The sequence below is a fragment of the Carassius gibelio genome, chromosome A19 (assembly GCF_023724105.1).
Source record: "Carassius gibelio isolate Cgi1373 ecotype wild population from Czech Republic chromosome A19, carGib1.2-hapl.c, whole genome shotgun sequence".
NCBI classification, from domain to species: Eukaryota; Metazoa; Chordata; class Actinopteri; order Cypriniformes; family Cyprinidae; genus Carassius; species Carassius gibelio.
Genome location: NC_068389.1, coordinates 28,360,797 through 28,374,053, shown reverse-complemented (window position 1 = coordinate 28,374,053; position 13,257 = coordinate 28,360,797). Strand labels below are relative to the sequence as shown.

At 33.8% G+C, this 13,257-nt stretch overlaps 1 protein-coding gene and 1 long non-coding RNA gene across 2 annotated transcripts in view; one reads left to right on the top strand and one right to left on the bottom strand.

The window, feature by feature from the left end:
• The window catches only part of akap9 (A kinase (PRKA) anchor protein 9), a 224,801-nt gene that overhangs the window by 62,529 nt on the left and 149,015 nt on the right, over positions 1-13,257 (bottom strand). The window lies entirely within an intron of this gene.
• LOC127935230 (uncharacterized) overlaps positions 1-13,257 on the top strand; it is a 40,602-nt gene that overhangs the window by 26,134 nt on the left and 1,211 nt on the right. The window lies entirely within an intron of this gene.

The window sequence follows — 13,257 nt, the reverse complement described above, 5'->3', positions numbered from 1 at the left end:
ATATATCATACATACTTGCACGTAGACGCACAAAACTCGGTACACATATAGAACTCATCAATACAAACAACTTTCGAATTGCATATCATAGGCTCCGCCCAACAGGAAGTTGGCTATTTGGGGTTTATTATTCATATTTGTCGTCAAAGTTGTGGGGGCTTTTGGGGTCCTTAACATACTCAAAAACTCTTGAAAGTTTGCGCACACTTTGGAATCTGTGGCCTTAAGGAGCCTGCAGAGGCTGGGACCTGGGCGTGGCACAGGGACTCTACAGCGCCCCCTGGAACACAGTCATAAATGTTGATGTATATCTCACACATACTTGCACGTATTAATATGAAACTCAGTACACATTTAGATCTCATCGTGCCGAACAACTTGCGTATTGCATGTTATAGGCTCTGCCCAACAGGAAGTCAGCTATTTAGAGTTATGTAAAAAGCGTATGCTCTGGAATTTGAAATACTTGTCATAGGTTTTTTACTCGATTGCCGCCAAACTCGGTCAACATGATCTCAAGACAATGGGGATGAAAAATTGCCAGGGGATTTTTGATATCTCAAACGGTTTGCTCGTGGCGAGGCGTTGAAATTATGGCGAGAAATGAGAAACAGGAAGTGTCTAATACCATCCACATACATTTCCTGATTTTAATCAAACTTCATCAGATTATTCATTGTATGATGTCGATCGCATATATGTGACTATTAGGAGTCAAAGTTATAGCGCCACCAACTGGCAGCAGGAAGTGTGTCATTTTCAAAATGCTTTGTATTCAGCATCTTATTTTTACTCGATTTGCTTCAAACTTCATCAGAATAATGTTAAAACACAGCCTATATTAATCTGCTAGGGGGATATTGATATCTAAAAATATTGTTGCCGTGGCAACATGTCAAACTTGAATACTTCTCAGGTGATTTTAAGGCATATAACATACTTAGAATTTCATGAAATTCAGAACACATATCAGTATTTATGATAACTAGACACTGGCAAAAGTTCATAAGAGGGCGTGGAAGAGGCACTCTATAGCGCCACCTTTTGTCAAAAGTGGGGGGGTTAGTTTTAGCTACAGACACCAAACTCGGTACAAAAATTGTTCTTATCAAGACGGGCAACTTTCTAATTCACAGTCATCAGCTACGATCAACAGGAAGTCAGCTATTTTGATTTGAATGTGGATTTTTTTTTACATTTAGCTGTGAATTAATGCATACTGCTCAGAGGAGAGTAACACTATACACACCAAACTTTGTCTACATGATGCCAAAACATTTTAAACAACTTAAATTGCCAAAGGATTTTGGATAGCTTGAACGGTTTTGTCGTGGTGATTTTTTTAAATGACAGTAAAAATGGAATTATTAATTGTCCTGCATTTTTAAATTCCAAACACTTCAAAACCTTTTTTCATACAAAAAAAAAAGTCATTCTGAGTAAATATGGATAGTTTCACGACTTTACAACACTGTATGGATAACAGAAAATTAAAAAACTGTCAGACATCTCATCTCACTCTGTCCCTCTGTTTGAGTATTATGTGCCGAGACTTACATTGTCTGAGAGAAAATGCGCCCCTACAGGTTCAATTCCTTAAAGGGAAATTCGACTGAAAGGGAGGAGACTCTCTTTTAGTTTCATTTTTAAATCGGTTAAAATACAAAATAATACTTGGATTTAATTCACACTGACAAGCTAAACCAACATATATGATTATTACCGGGTCAGGGCTCATTAATAATTGATGTGTGGTCAGTGATACGTGAGAAACACGAGAGATGAATCACGCTCTGAGCACGAGCGTGTGGAATGACGAGCTCAGAAAAACGAGTTTATTTTTGTTTTATAGCTTTAACAAATAAAATATTAAAGCGATATCACACAATTCACCAATTAGAACACACCAAGAGCTAAATTCAGATGTTTTTGAACTGTTTGTGTGAAAATGAAATATTCGCGGCTGCCTATCTGAAATCACCGCCTCCGATCAGCGCTTACAGTGTCACAAGTTCAAAACAAACAAATTTATTCTTGTTTAAGAGCTTTTTCAAATAAAATATTGCCATAAATACACACAATACACCCATTATAACACAAGAGCTAAATGCAGGTGTTTGTGACCCGTTTAAGTGTGCAAGACTATTTGAAAACGCGACTGGCAGAATATCTCTCGAGCTGCAGGATTCTGCCTTTCGTCGTACGAACGAACACATCAAGGACAAGATTATTTCAAAATACATAATAGCTTGGCTAATATAAACGAAAACAGCCACGTGGACATAAACTGTTAAGAAATAAATCTGAAGTGGATCTACTGGATTTGAATATTAAGTGACCGCATATACCTGCTGCTTCTGTCTTCAATTTTAATCTATATAAAAAATTAAACTCATTCATCTTGGCTGCTTTTTTAATATGTGTACGTATTTATTTATTATTTTGCTCTAACAAGACTTAATCTATATTTAATTAAATCAATTACATTTTATTTTACATTTGATTTGTCCATTTCTGCATCTAAACGCCTAAAAACCTAAAACATGCTCTATTATACTATTGTTAGCAATTTCTTTATCGTCCAATTTATCTGGTGTACACACTTTTATTTTCATAATAAACTTGTTTCTTAGATTATACACAGTTACAGTGGTCTATAATAAATATTAACAGGTTTTATTCAAGCTGTTTAGAATGATTGCAGTAGGCTAATTTGTTTTTATGTAAATCCCAAAAAATAAATTAAATAAATAAAAAACATTGGAAAACAATAACTGTTGTACTTTTTTATACATTTTGTATAATTTCATAGTTTATGCATTATAGTTATAAAAACAAATAAATTTAGCCACTCACATAGAAATCTTAGGCCTTATCCTTTTCTGACAGTTTTAGGTTTTTTTTTTAAATCCTAAAAAACCTTATTTGTGCTGCAGATAATAATTTCAAACTCATTTGATACTGACCTCTGACATCCTGTGACATTATATTTATTTGAATTTACATAATCTCATGGATGTAACAGTAAATCTGTTCAGCTCACAGATCAAGACTAAGCTGTAATGCAAGCAGAACTTTCACAAATGCTTGTAGGTCAATAAAATCATTACAAAACACTTACAAATCATTTAAGGATTTGATAACACTGTAAAATAATGTCTAATTTGTTAAGATTAGCAAATGCATTAATAACACTTTATAATAACTGCACTCATTAGTAAATAGTCAGTTCATGCTTTATAAAGCCTTGTCCCAATATTAATAGTCATTAGTAAGCAGTTTATAAATACAGCTATAAATAGCTTGTTCTTGGTTTTATAAGCACATTTATTAAAAAGGAGAGTAAAGGGTCAGTTATCTTCCTTTGAAAAATAAAAAAATTAAAATAAACAAACAACAACACAGATTGATACAGAACTCAGAAATGTTATTGTGGATTTATGATAAACTCAGCCTGTAAATGAATTCATTCTCCTCCAAGAAGACACAAGTAGTTCACACCAAACTGTTTTAACATGAAGCCATATACTGAAGATGTTAAATTGCGAATGGGTTTAGGATACCTTAAATGGTGTGGCCATAGCGATTTATTAAAGTAACATAAAAAAATACAATAGTTATTTTACTATATCTTTAAAATTTTTAATTACAACTCTTCATAATTTTTTATATACGTAGAAGTCATCATTTGAAGGAAGCACAGTAAGTTTCATAGCTTTATCATTTTCAAGAGCCAGCATAAAATTAAAACTATCATAACATATAAATCAAGCTTGCAATTCTTAGTACCAATAATGGCCACCAGATGGTGCTATAGGATTACTTTTAAATAATTATTGTAGAAACAAGTATGATTTAAATCATTTATAGAAATCTTTCAAAGAAAAATAATATGTATTTTATGTATTTTACTGATAAAATAACCCTCACATAATTAGAATAACAAGCTGAAGTATTGTGAACTGTATATTAAGAATAATTCTTTATAGGCTTTATGGACAGATACGTTTTGAGTGACTCTTGAAGGATCAGCACCACATCCTCTTTTACCACTGTTTAAAGAATTTATCTTACAGAACAGGTGCGAATTAATTTTGAATAGCTTGAATGGTTTTGTCATGGTTTTTGAAATTTTTTGAAATAACAGTAAAAAAGTAACCAGTAAATGTCTTTAATTTTTTTTAAGTGCAGCTTCTAAACACTTCAAAAAATATACACATAGAAGACAAGTCATTCTGAGGAAATATGCATAGTTTCATGACTATACAACACTATATGGATGATAGAAAATTAAAAAACTATCATACATCTGATGTCACTCTGTCCCTCTGTCACTGTGGGTAATGTGTGTGTGTGTGTGTGTGTGTGTGTGTGTGTGTGTGTGTGTGTGTGTTAAGTGAATTAGGTGTGAAACTATCAGGGAGCATTTAGTCTCCAGTGCCAACATTTTACAGAACTGCCACTTTCCTGGAGTCTCAGAATTACAATGTGTCAGGTTCTGAGAGATCTAAGATTCCAAAAAATTATTTAATTAGAATACCATGAAGTATTGTGAAATACTATATATTAAGACTTTATATATAGGCTTTATGAACAGATTAGAGTGACTCGTGAAGGACCAGCACCACCTCCTCTTGTCCGATGGTTTGAGGAATATATTTTCCTGAATCCGGAATTAAGATTTAGGAGCTCATTTTTATTCCACCTCCTTTCCTGAAAGTCTGTCTTGCAGAATTGACTAAAAATTAATCTTCACATTAATTCCTAATTATTTTGCAATTCTTTTTGTCAGTTCTTCTTAACCTGTTTTTTTCTTCTTCTTTTCTAACCTCATGACCCTGTCAGCATTTTTGTACAATGGTCAAGTCTTAATTTATCCATTTCTGTATTGCATTTTTGTTTGATATTTCTCATGGGTATTTCATAATTTTCGACTTTGAGTTAAAACAGTTTGAGTTAAAACTATTTTTTAGCGCATTTCATCTGTAAAAGAAAACATGCCTAATTATTCTGCACACATGAATATAAGGAGTTTTTCTCTTCCAGCTTTCCTGGACTATTGTATAGCACTCATAAATGATTAAATAAAAAATAATGGTAGTTATTAAGATTGATATGGTTTGGAATTGGTAAAATGTGCTTGGAAAAAAATCACAATAAAACAATGTTTTAATGTTTAAGTTTGGAATATTAACTGACATGAATGAATGCTATATAAATATTATTCATGTTAACATAATGTTTATAAATGAAATCTTATTGTAAAGTGTTACTAAAGTTATATATATATATATATATATATAGTTCTGTGAATGTGATTTTAAAGTCTAGATGATTCAGATTAACCCTTTAACTGCCATATCCCTTAAAACTTCACTGCCAGAGGGATATTGTGAATGCATGTGCCCGCTGGGCACAGTTTACCTGATGCCACCGGGGTGGCGATGGCATTGGTGGCTTGAGCCCGCCATCGCTGCTTGCAGCTATATTTATTTATTATTATTATTTTTCTTCAAGGTTTCGGGGGCTTTTGGGGCCCTTAACATGCTTAAAAAGTCTTGAAAATTGGCACACACATTGGAACCTGCGGCCATTAGGGCCGGGCAGAGACTGATACACGGGCGTGGCACAGGGGCTCTACAGCGCCCCCTGGAATATGGAGGGCCATATATCATACATACTTGTACGTAGACATACGAAACTCGGTACACATATAGAACTCATCAATACAAACAACTTTCGTGTTGCATATCATAGGCTCCGCCCAACAGGAAGTTGGCTATTTAGGATTTATTATTCATATTTGTCGTCAAAGTTGTGGGGGCTTTTGGAGTCCTTAACATACTCAAAAACTCTTGAAAATTTGCACACACCTTTGGATCTGTGGCCTTTAGGAGCCTGCAGAGGCTGGGACCCGGGCGTGGCACAGGGGCTCTACGGCGCCCCCTGGAACACAGTCAGAAATGTTGATGTATAGCTCACACATACTTGCACATATTCATATGAAACTCAGTACACATATAGATCTCATCGTGCCGAACAACTTTCGTATTGCATGTCATAGGCTCCACCCAACAGGAAGTCAGCTATTTAGAGTTATGTAAAAAGCGCATGCTCTGGAATTTGAAATACTTGTCATAGGTTTTTTTCTCGATTGCCGCCAAACTCGGTCAACATGATCTCAAGACACTGGGGATGAAAAATTGCCAGGGGATTTTTGATATCTCGAACGGTTTGCTCGTAGCGAGGCGTTGAATTTATGGCGAGAATTGAGAAACAGGAAGTGTCTAATACCATCCACATACATTTCCTAATTTTAATCAAACTTCATCAGATTATTCATTGTATGATGTCGATCGCATATATGTGATTATTAGGAGTCAAAGTTATAGCGCCACCAACTGGCAGCAGGAAGTGTGTCATTTTCAAAATGCTTTGAATTCAGCATCTTATTTTTACTCGATTTGCTTCAAACTTCATCAGAATAATGTTAAAACACAGCCGATATAAATCTGCTGGGGGGATATTGATATCTAAAAATATTGTTGCCGTGGCAACATGTCAAACTGGAATACTTCTCAGGTGATTTTGAGGCATATAACATGCTTAGAATTTCATCAAACTCAGAACACATATCAGTATTAGTGACAGCTAGACACTGGCAAAAGTTCATACGAGGGCGTGGAAGAGGCACTCTATAGCGCCACCTTTTGTCAAAAGTGAGGGGGTTAGTTTTAGCTACAGACACCAAACTCAGTACAAAAATTGTTCTTATCAAGACGGACAACTTTCTAATTCACAGTCATCAGCTACGACCAACAGGAAGCCGGCTATTTTGATTTGAATGTGGATTGTTTTTTACATTTAGCTGTGAATTAATGCATACTGCTCAGAGGAGAGTAACACTATACACACCAAACTTTGTCTACATGTTGAAAAAACATTGAGGAACTTAAATTGTGAATGGGTTTTGGATAGCTTGGATGGTTTTGTCGTGGTGATTTTTTTAAATGACAGTAAAGATGGAATTATTAATTTTCCTGCATTTTTAAATTCCAAACACTTCAAAACCTTTTTTCATACAGAAAAAAAGTTATTCTGAGTAAATATGCATAGTTTCATGACTTTACAACACTGTATGGATAACAGAAAATTAAAAAACTGTCAGACATCTCATATCACTCTGTCCATCTGTTTGAGTGTGTGTGCTTAGACTTCCATTGTCTGAGAGAAATAGCGCCCCTACAGGTGCAGTTACCGGACTAAAAAAGGGAGGAGACTGTCTTTTGGTTTCGATTTTAAATCGGTTAAAATACAAATAAATACTTGGATTTAATTCACAATGACAAGCTAAACCAACATATATGATTATTATCAGGTCAGGGCTCATTAATAATTGATGTGTGGTCAGTGATACGTGAGAAACACGAGAGATGAATCACCGCTCTGAGCACCAGCGTGTGGAATGATGAGCTCAGAAAAAACGAGTTTATTCTTGTTTTATAGCTATTAAAAATAAAGAATTGCAGCGATATCACACAATTCACCAATTAGAGCACACCAAGAGCTAAATTAAGATGTTTTTGAACTGTTTGTGTGAAAATGAAATATTTGCGGCTGCCTATCTGAAAGTGTCACAAGTTCAAAACTAACGAATTTATTCTTGTTTAAGAGCTTTTTAAAATAAATTATTGCCATAAATGCACACAATACATCCATTATAACACAACAAGAGCTAAATGCAGGTGTTTGTGACCCGTTTAAGTGCGCAAGACTATTTGAAAGCGAGACTGGCAGAATAACATATATCTCTCGAGCTGCAGGATTCTGCCTTTCGTCGTAAGAACGAACACATCACGGACAAGATTATTTCAAAATACATAATAGCTTGGCGAATATAAACGAAAACAGCCACGTCAACATAAACTGTTGAGAATTAAATCTGAAGTGGATCTACTGGATTTTAATATTAAGTGACCGCATATACCAGCTGCTTCTGTCTTCAATTTTAATCTATATAAAAAATTAAACTCATTCATCTTGGCTGCTTTTTTAATGTGTGTACGTATTTATTTATTATTTTGCTCTAACAAGACTTAATCTATATTTAATTAAATCAATTACATTTTATTTTACATTTGATTTGTCCATTTCTGCATCTAAACGCCTAAAAACCTAAAACATGCTCTTTTATACTATTGTTAGCAATTTCTTTATCGTCCAAGTTATCTGGTGTACACGCTTTTATTTTCATAATACACTCATTTGTTAGATTATACACAGTTACAGTGGTCTATAATAAATATTGACAGGTTTTATTCAAGATGTTTAGAATGATTGCCGTAGGCTAATTTTTTTAAATGTAAATCCAAAAAAAAAAAAAAAAATTAAATAAATAAAAAACATTGGAAAAGAATAACTTGTACTTTTTTATACATTTTGTATAGTTTCATAGTTTATGCATTATAGTTATAAAAACAAACAAATTTAGCCACTCACATAGAAATCTTAGGCCTTATCCTTTTCTGACAGTTTTAGGGATTTTTAAAAATCCTAAAAAACCTTATTTGTGCTGCAAATAATAATTTCAAACTAATTTGATACTGATCTCTGACATCCTGTGACATGATATTTATTTGAATTTACATAATCTCATGGATGTAACAGTAAATCTGTTCAGCTCACAGATCAAGACTAAGCTGTAATGCAAGCAGAACTTTCACAAATGCTTTTAGGTCAATAAAATCATTACAAAACACTTACAAATCATTTAAGGGATTTGATAACACTGTAAAATAATGTCTAATTTGTTAACATTAGCAAATGCATTGATAACACTTTATAATAACTGCACTCATTAGTAAATAGTCAGTTCATGCTTCATAAAGCCTTGTCCCAATATTAATAGTCAGTAGTAAGCAGTTTATAAATACAGCTATAAATAGCTCATTTATTAAAAAGGAGAGTAAAGGGTCAGTTATCTTCCTATGAAAAATAAAAAAAAATAAAAATAAACAAACAACAACACAGATTGATACAGAACTCAGAAATGTTATTGTGGATTTATGATAAACTCAGCCTGTAAATGAATTCATACTCCTCCAAGAAGACACAAGTAGTTCACACCAAACTTTTTTAACATGAAGCCATATACTGAAGACGTTAAATTGCGAATGGGTTTAGGATACCTTAAATGGTGTGGCCATAGAGATTTATTAAAGTAACATAAAAAAATACAATAGTTATTTTACTATATCTTTAAAAATTTTAATTCCAACTCTTCATAATTTTTTATATAGGTAGAAGTCATCATTTGAAGGAAGCACAGTAAGTTTCATAGCTTTATCATTTTCAAGAGCCAGCATAAAATTAAAACTATCATAACATATAAATCAAGCTTGCAATTCTTAGTACCAATAATGGCCACCAGATGGAGCTATAGGATCACTTTTAAATAATTATTGTAGAAACAAGTATGATTTAAATCATTTATAGAAATCTTTCAAAGAAAAATAATATGAATTTTATGTATTTTACTGATAAAATGACCCTCACTTTATTAGAATAACAAGCTGAAGTATTGTGAACTGTATATTAAGAATAATTCTTTATAGGCTTTATGGACAGATACGTTTTGAGTGACTGTTGAAGGATCAGCACCACATCCTCTTTTACCACTGTTTAAAGAATGTATCTTACAGTACAGGTGCGGATGAATTTTGAATGGCTTGAATGGTTTTGTCGTGGTGATTTTTTGAAATAACAGTAAAAAAGTAACCAGTAAATGTCTTTTATTTTTTTAAGTGCAGCTTCTAAACACTTCAAAAAAATGTACACATAGCAGACAAGTCATTCTGAGCAAATATGCATAGTTTCATGACTATACAACACTATATGGATGATAGAAAATTAAAAAACTATCATACATCTGATGTCACTCTGTCCCTCTGTCACTGTGGGTAATGTGTGTGTGTGTGTGTGTGTGTGTGTGTGTATGTGTGTGTGTGTGTGTGTTAAGTGAATTAGGTGTGAAACTATCAGGGAGCATTTAGTCTCCAGTGCCAACAATTTACAGAACTGCCACTTTCCTGGAGTCTCAGAATTACAATGTGTCAGGTTCTGAGAGATCTAAGATTCCAAAAAATTATTTAATTAGAATACCATGAAGTATTGTGAAATACTATATATTAAGACTTTATATATAGGCTTTATGAACAGATTAGAGTGACTCGTGAAGGACCAGCACCACCTACTCTTGTCCGATGGTTTGAGGAATATATCTTCCAGAATCTGGGATTAAGATTTAGGAGCTCATTTTTATTCCACCTCCTTTCCTGAAAGTTTGTCTTGCAGAATTGACTAAAAATTAATCTTCACATTAATTCCTAATTAATTTGCAATTATTTTTGTCAGTTCTTCTTGACCTATTTTTTTTTTCTTCTTATTTTCTGACCTCATGACCCAGTCAGCATTTTTGTACAATGGTCAAGTCTTAACTTATCCATTTCTGTATTACATTTGTGTTTGATATTTCTCATGGGTATTTCATAATTTTCGACTTTGAGTTAAAACAGTTTGAGTTAAAACTCTTTTTTAGCGCATTTCATCTGTAAAAGAAAACATGCCTAATAATTCTGCACATGAATATAAGGAGTTTTTCTCTTCCAGCTTTCCTGGACTATTGTATAGCACTCATAAATGATTAAATAAAAAATAATGGTAGTTATTAAGATTGATATGGTTTGGAATTGGTAAAATGTGCTTGGAAAAAAATCACAATAAAACAATGTTTTAATGTTTAAGTTTGGAATATTAACTGACATGAATGAATGCTATATAAATATTGTTCATGTTAACATAATGTTTATAAATGAAATCTTATTGTAAAGTGTTACTATATATATATATATATATATATATATATATATATATATATATATATATATATATATATATATTGTTCTGTGAATGCGATTTTAAAGTCTAGATGATTCGGATTAACCCTTTAACCGCCATTTCCTTTAAAACCTCACTGCCAGAGGGATATTGTGAATGCATGTGCCCGCTGGGCACAGTTTACCTGATGCCACCGGGGTGGCGATGGCATTGGTGGCTTGAGCCCGCCATCGCTGCTTGCAGCTATATTTAGGGCTCAAGCCCGAAGGGGCGAAGAGCCCTATTGTTCTTCTAAGGATTATTCTTCTTATTATTATTTTTTTTATTTTTTATTAAACCTTCCGGGGGTTTTTAGGGGCCTTAACATGCTCAAAAACTCTTGAAAATTGGCACACACATTGGAATCTGCGGCCATCAGGACACTGCAGAGGCTGGGACCCGGGCGTGGCACAGGGACTCTACAGCGCCCCCTGGAACACCTTCAGAAATCTTGAACCATAGCTCACACAAACTTGCATGTATTTATATGAAACTCGGTACACTTATAGATCTCATTGAGCCGAACAACTTTCACACTTTATGTCTTAGGCTCCGCCCAACAGGAAGTCAGCTATTTAGGGCTGTTTATAAAAAGCATGCTCTGGAATTTGATATACTTGTCATAGGTCTTTTACTTGATTGCCACCAAACTCGGTCAACATGATCTCAAGACATTGGGGATGGAAAATTGCGAGGGGATTTTTGATATCTCGAACGGTTTGCCCGTGGCGAGGCGTTGAAATTATGGCGAGAAATGAGACACAGGAAATGTCTAATAACATCCACATACATTTCCTGAATTTGATCAAACTTCATTGGTTTGTTCGTTGTATGATACTGAGCGTATATATGTGACTATTAAGAGTCAACATTATAGCGCCACCAACTGGCAGCAGGAAGTGTGTCATTTTCCAAATGCTTTGAATTCAGCATCTTATTTTTACTCTATTTACTTAAAACTTCATCAGAATAATGACAAAACACGGCCGATGTAAATCTGTTGTGGGGATATTGATATCTGATATAGTGTTGCCATGGCAACGTGTCAAACTTGAATGTTCTGTTATGGTGAGTTTGAGGCAGACAACAAGCTCAGATTTACATGAAACTCAAAACACATATCAGTATTAGTGATAGCTAGACAATGGCAAAAGCTTTTAAAAGGGCGTGAAGGAGGCACTCTATAGCGCCACCTTTTGTCAAAAGTGGGGGGGTTAGTTTTAGCTACAGACACCAAACTTGGTAAATAAATTGTTCTTTTCAAGACGGACAACTTTCTAATTCACAGTCATCAGCTACGACCAACAGGAAGTCGGCTATTTTGATTTGAATATTTAAATTGAGCTCTGATTTAATGCATACTCCTCACAGGAAATGTTCACTATACTCACCAAACTTTGTCTACATGTTGAAAAAACATTGAGGAACTTAAATTGCGAACGGATTTTGGTTAGCTTGAACGGTTTTGTCGTGGTGATTCTTTGAAATGACAGTAAAAAGGGAATCATTAATTGTCTTGTATTTTTAAATTGCAGCTTCCAAACACTTAAAAAAAAAATCATACAGAGATCAAATCATTCTGAGGACATATGCATAGTTTCATGACTTTACAACACTGTATGTTTAAAAGAAAATTAAAAAGCTGTCAGACATCTCAACTCACTCTGTCCCTCTGTTTGAGGAATGTATGTGTGCTGACTGAGTGTGTGTGTGTGTGTGTGTGTCTGTGAGTGGGGGATGGGCATGAGCTGAGTGGCAGACACAATGAGAGAGAGAAAGAGACTTAATCATCTCTTTAATCACCAGAAAAAAAATGTATTTTAAATTGTTATTTTTTGTTGCTTTTGCTAACATTGCTGTTTTCATTACAGCTTAAGAAATATCTTAGGCCTTATCCTTTTCTGACAGTTTCAGGAATTAAAAACAAAATTCTAAAAATACTTATTTGTGCTGCAAATAATAATTTCAATCTCATTTGATACTGACCTATTCCATCCTGTGACATGACATTTATCTTAATTTACATAATCTCATGGATGTAACAGTAAAACTGTTCAGCTCACAGATGAAGACTAAGCTGTAATGCAAGCAGAACTTTCACAAATGCTTATAAGTCATTAAAGGATTTTATAACACTGTAAAATAATGTCTAATTTGTTAACATTAAATGCATTGGTAACACTTTATAATAACTGCACTCATTAGTAAATAGTCAGTTCATGCTTTATAAAGTCTTGTCCCAACTTAAATAGTCATTAATAAGCAGCTTATAAATACAGCTATAAATAGCTTGATCTTGGTTTATAAGCACATTTATTAAAA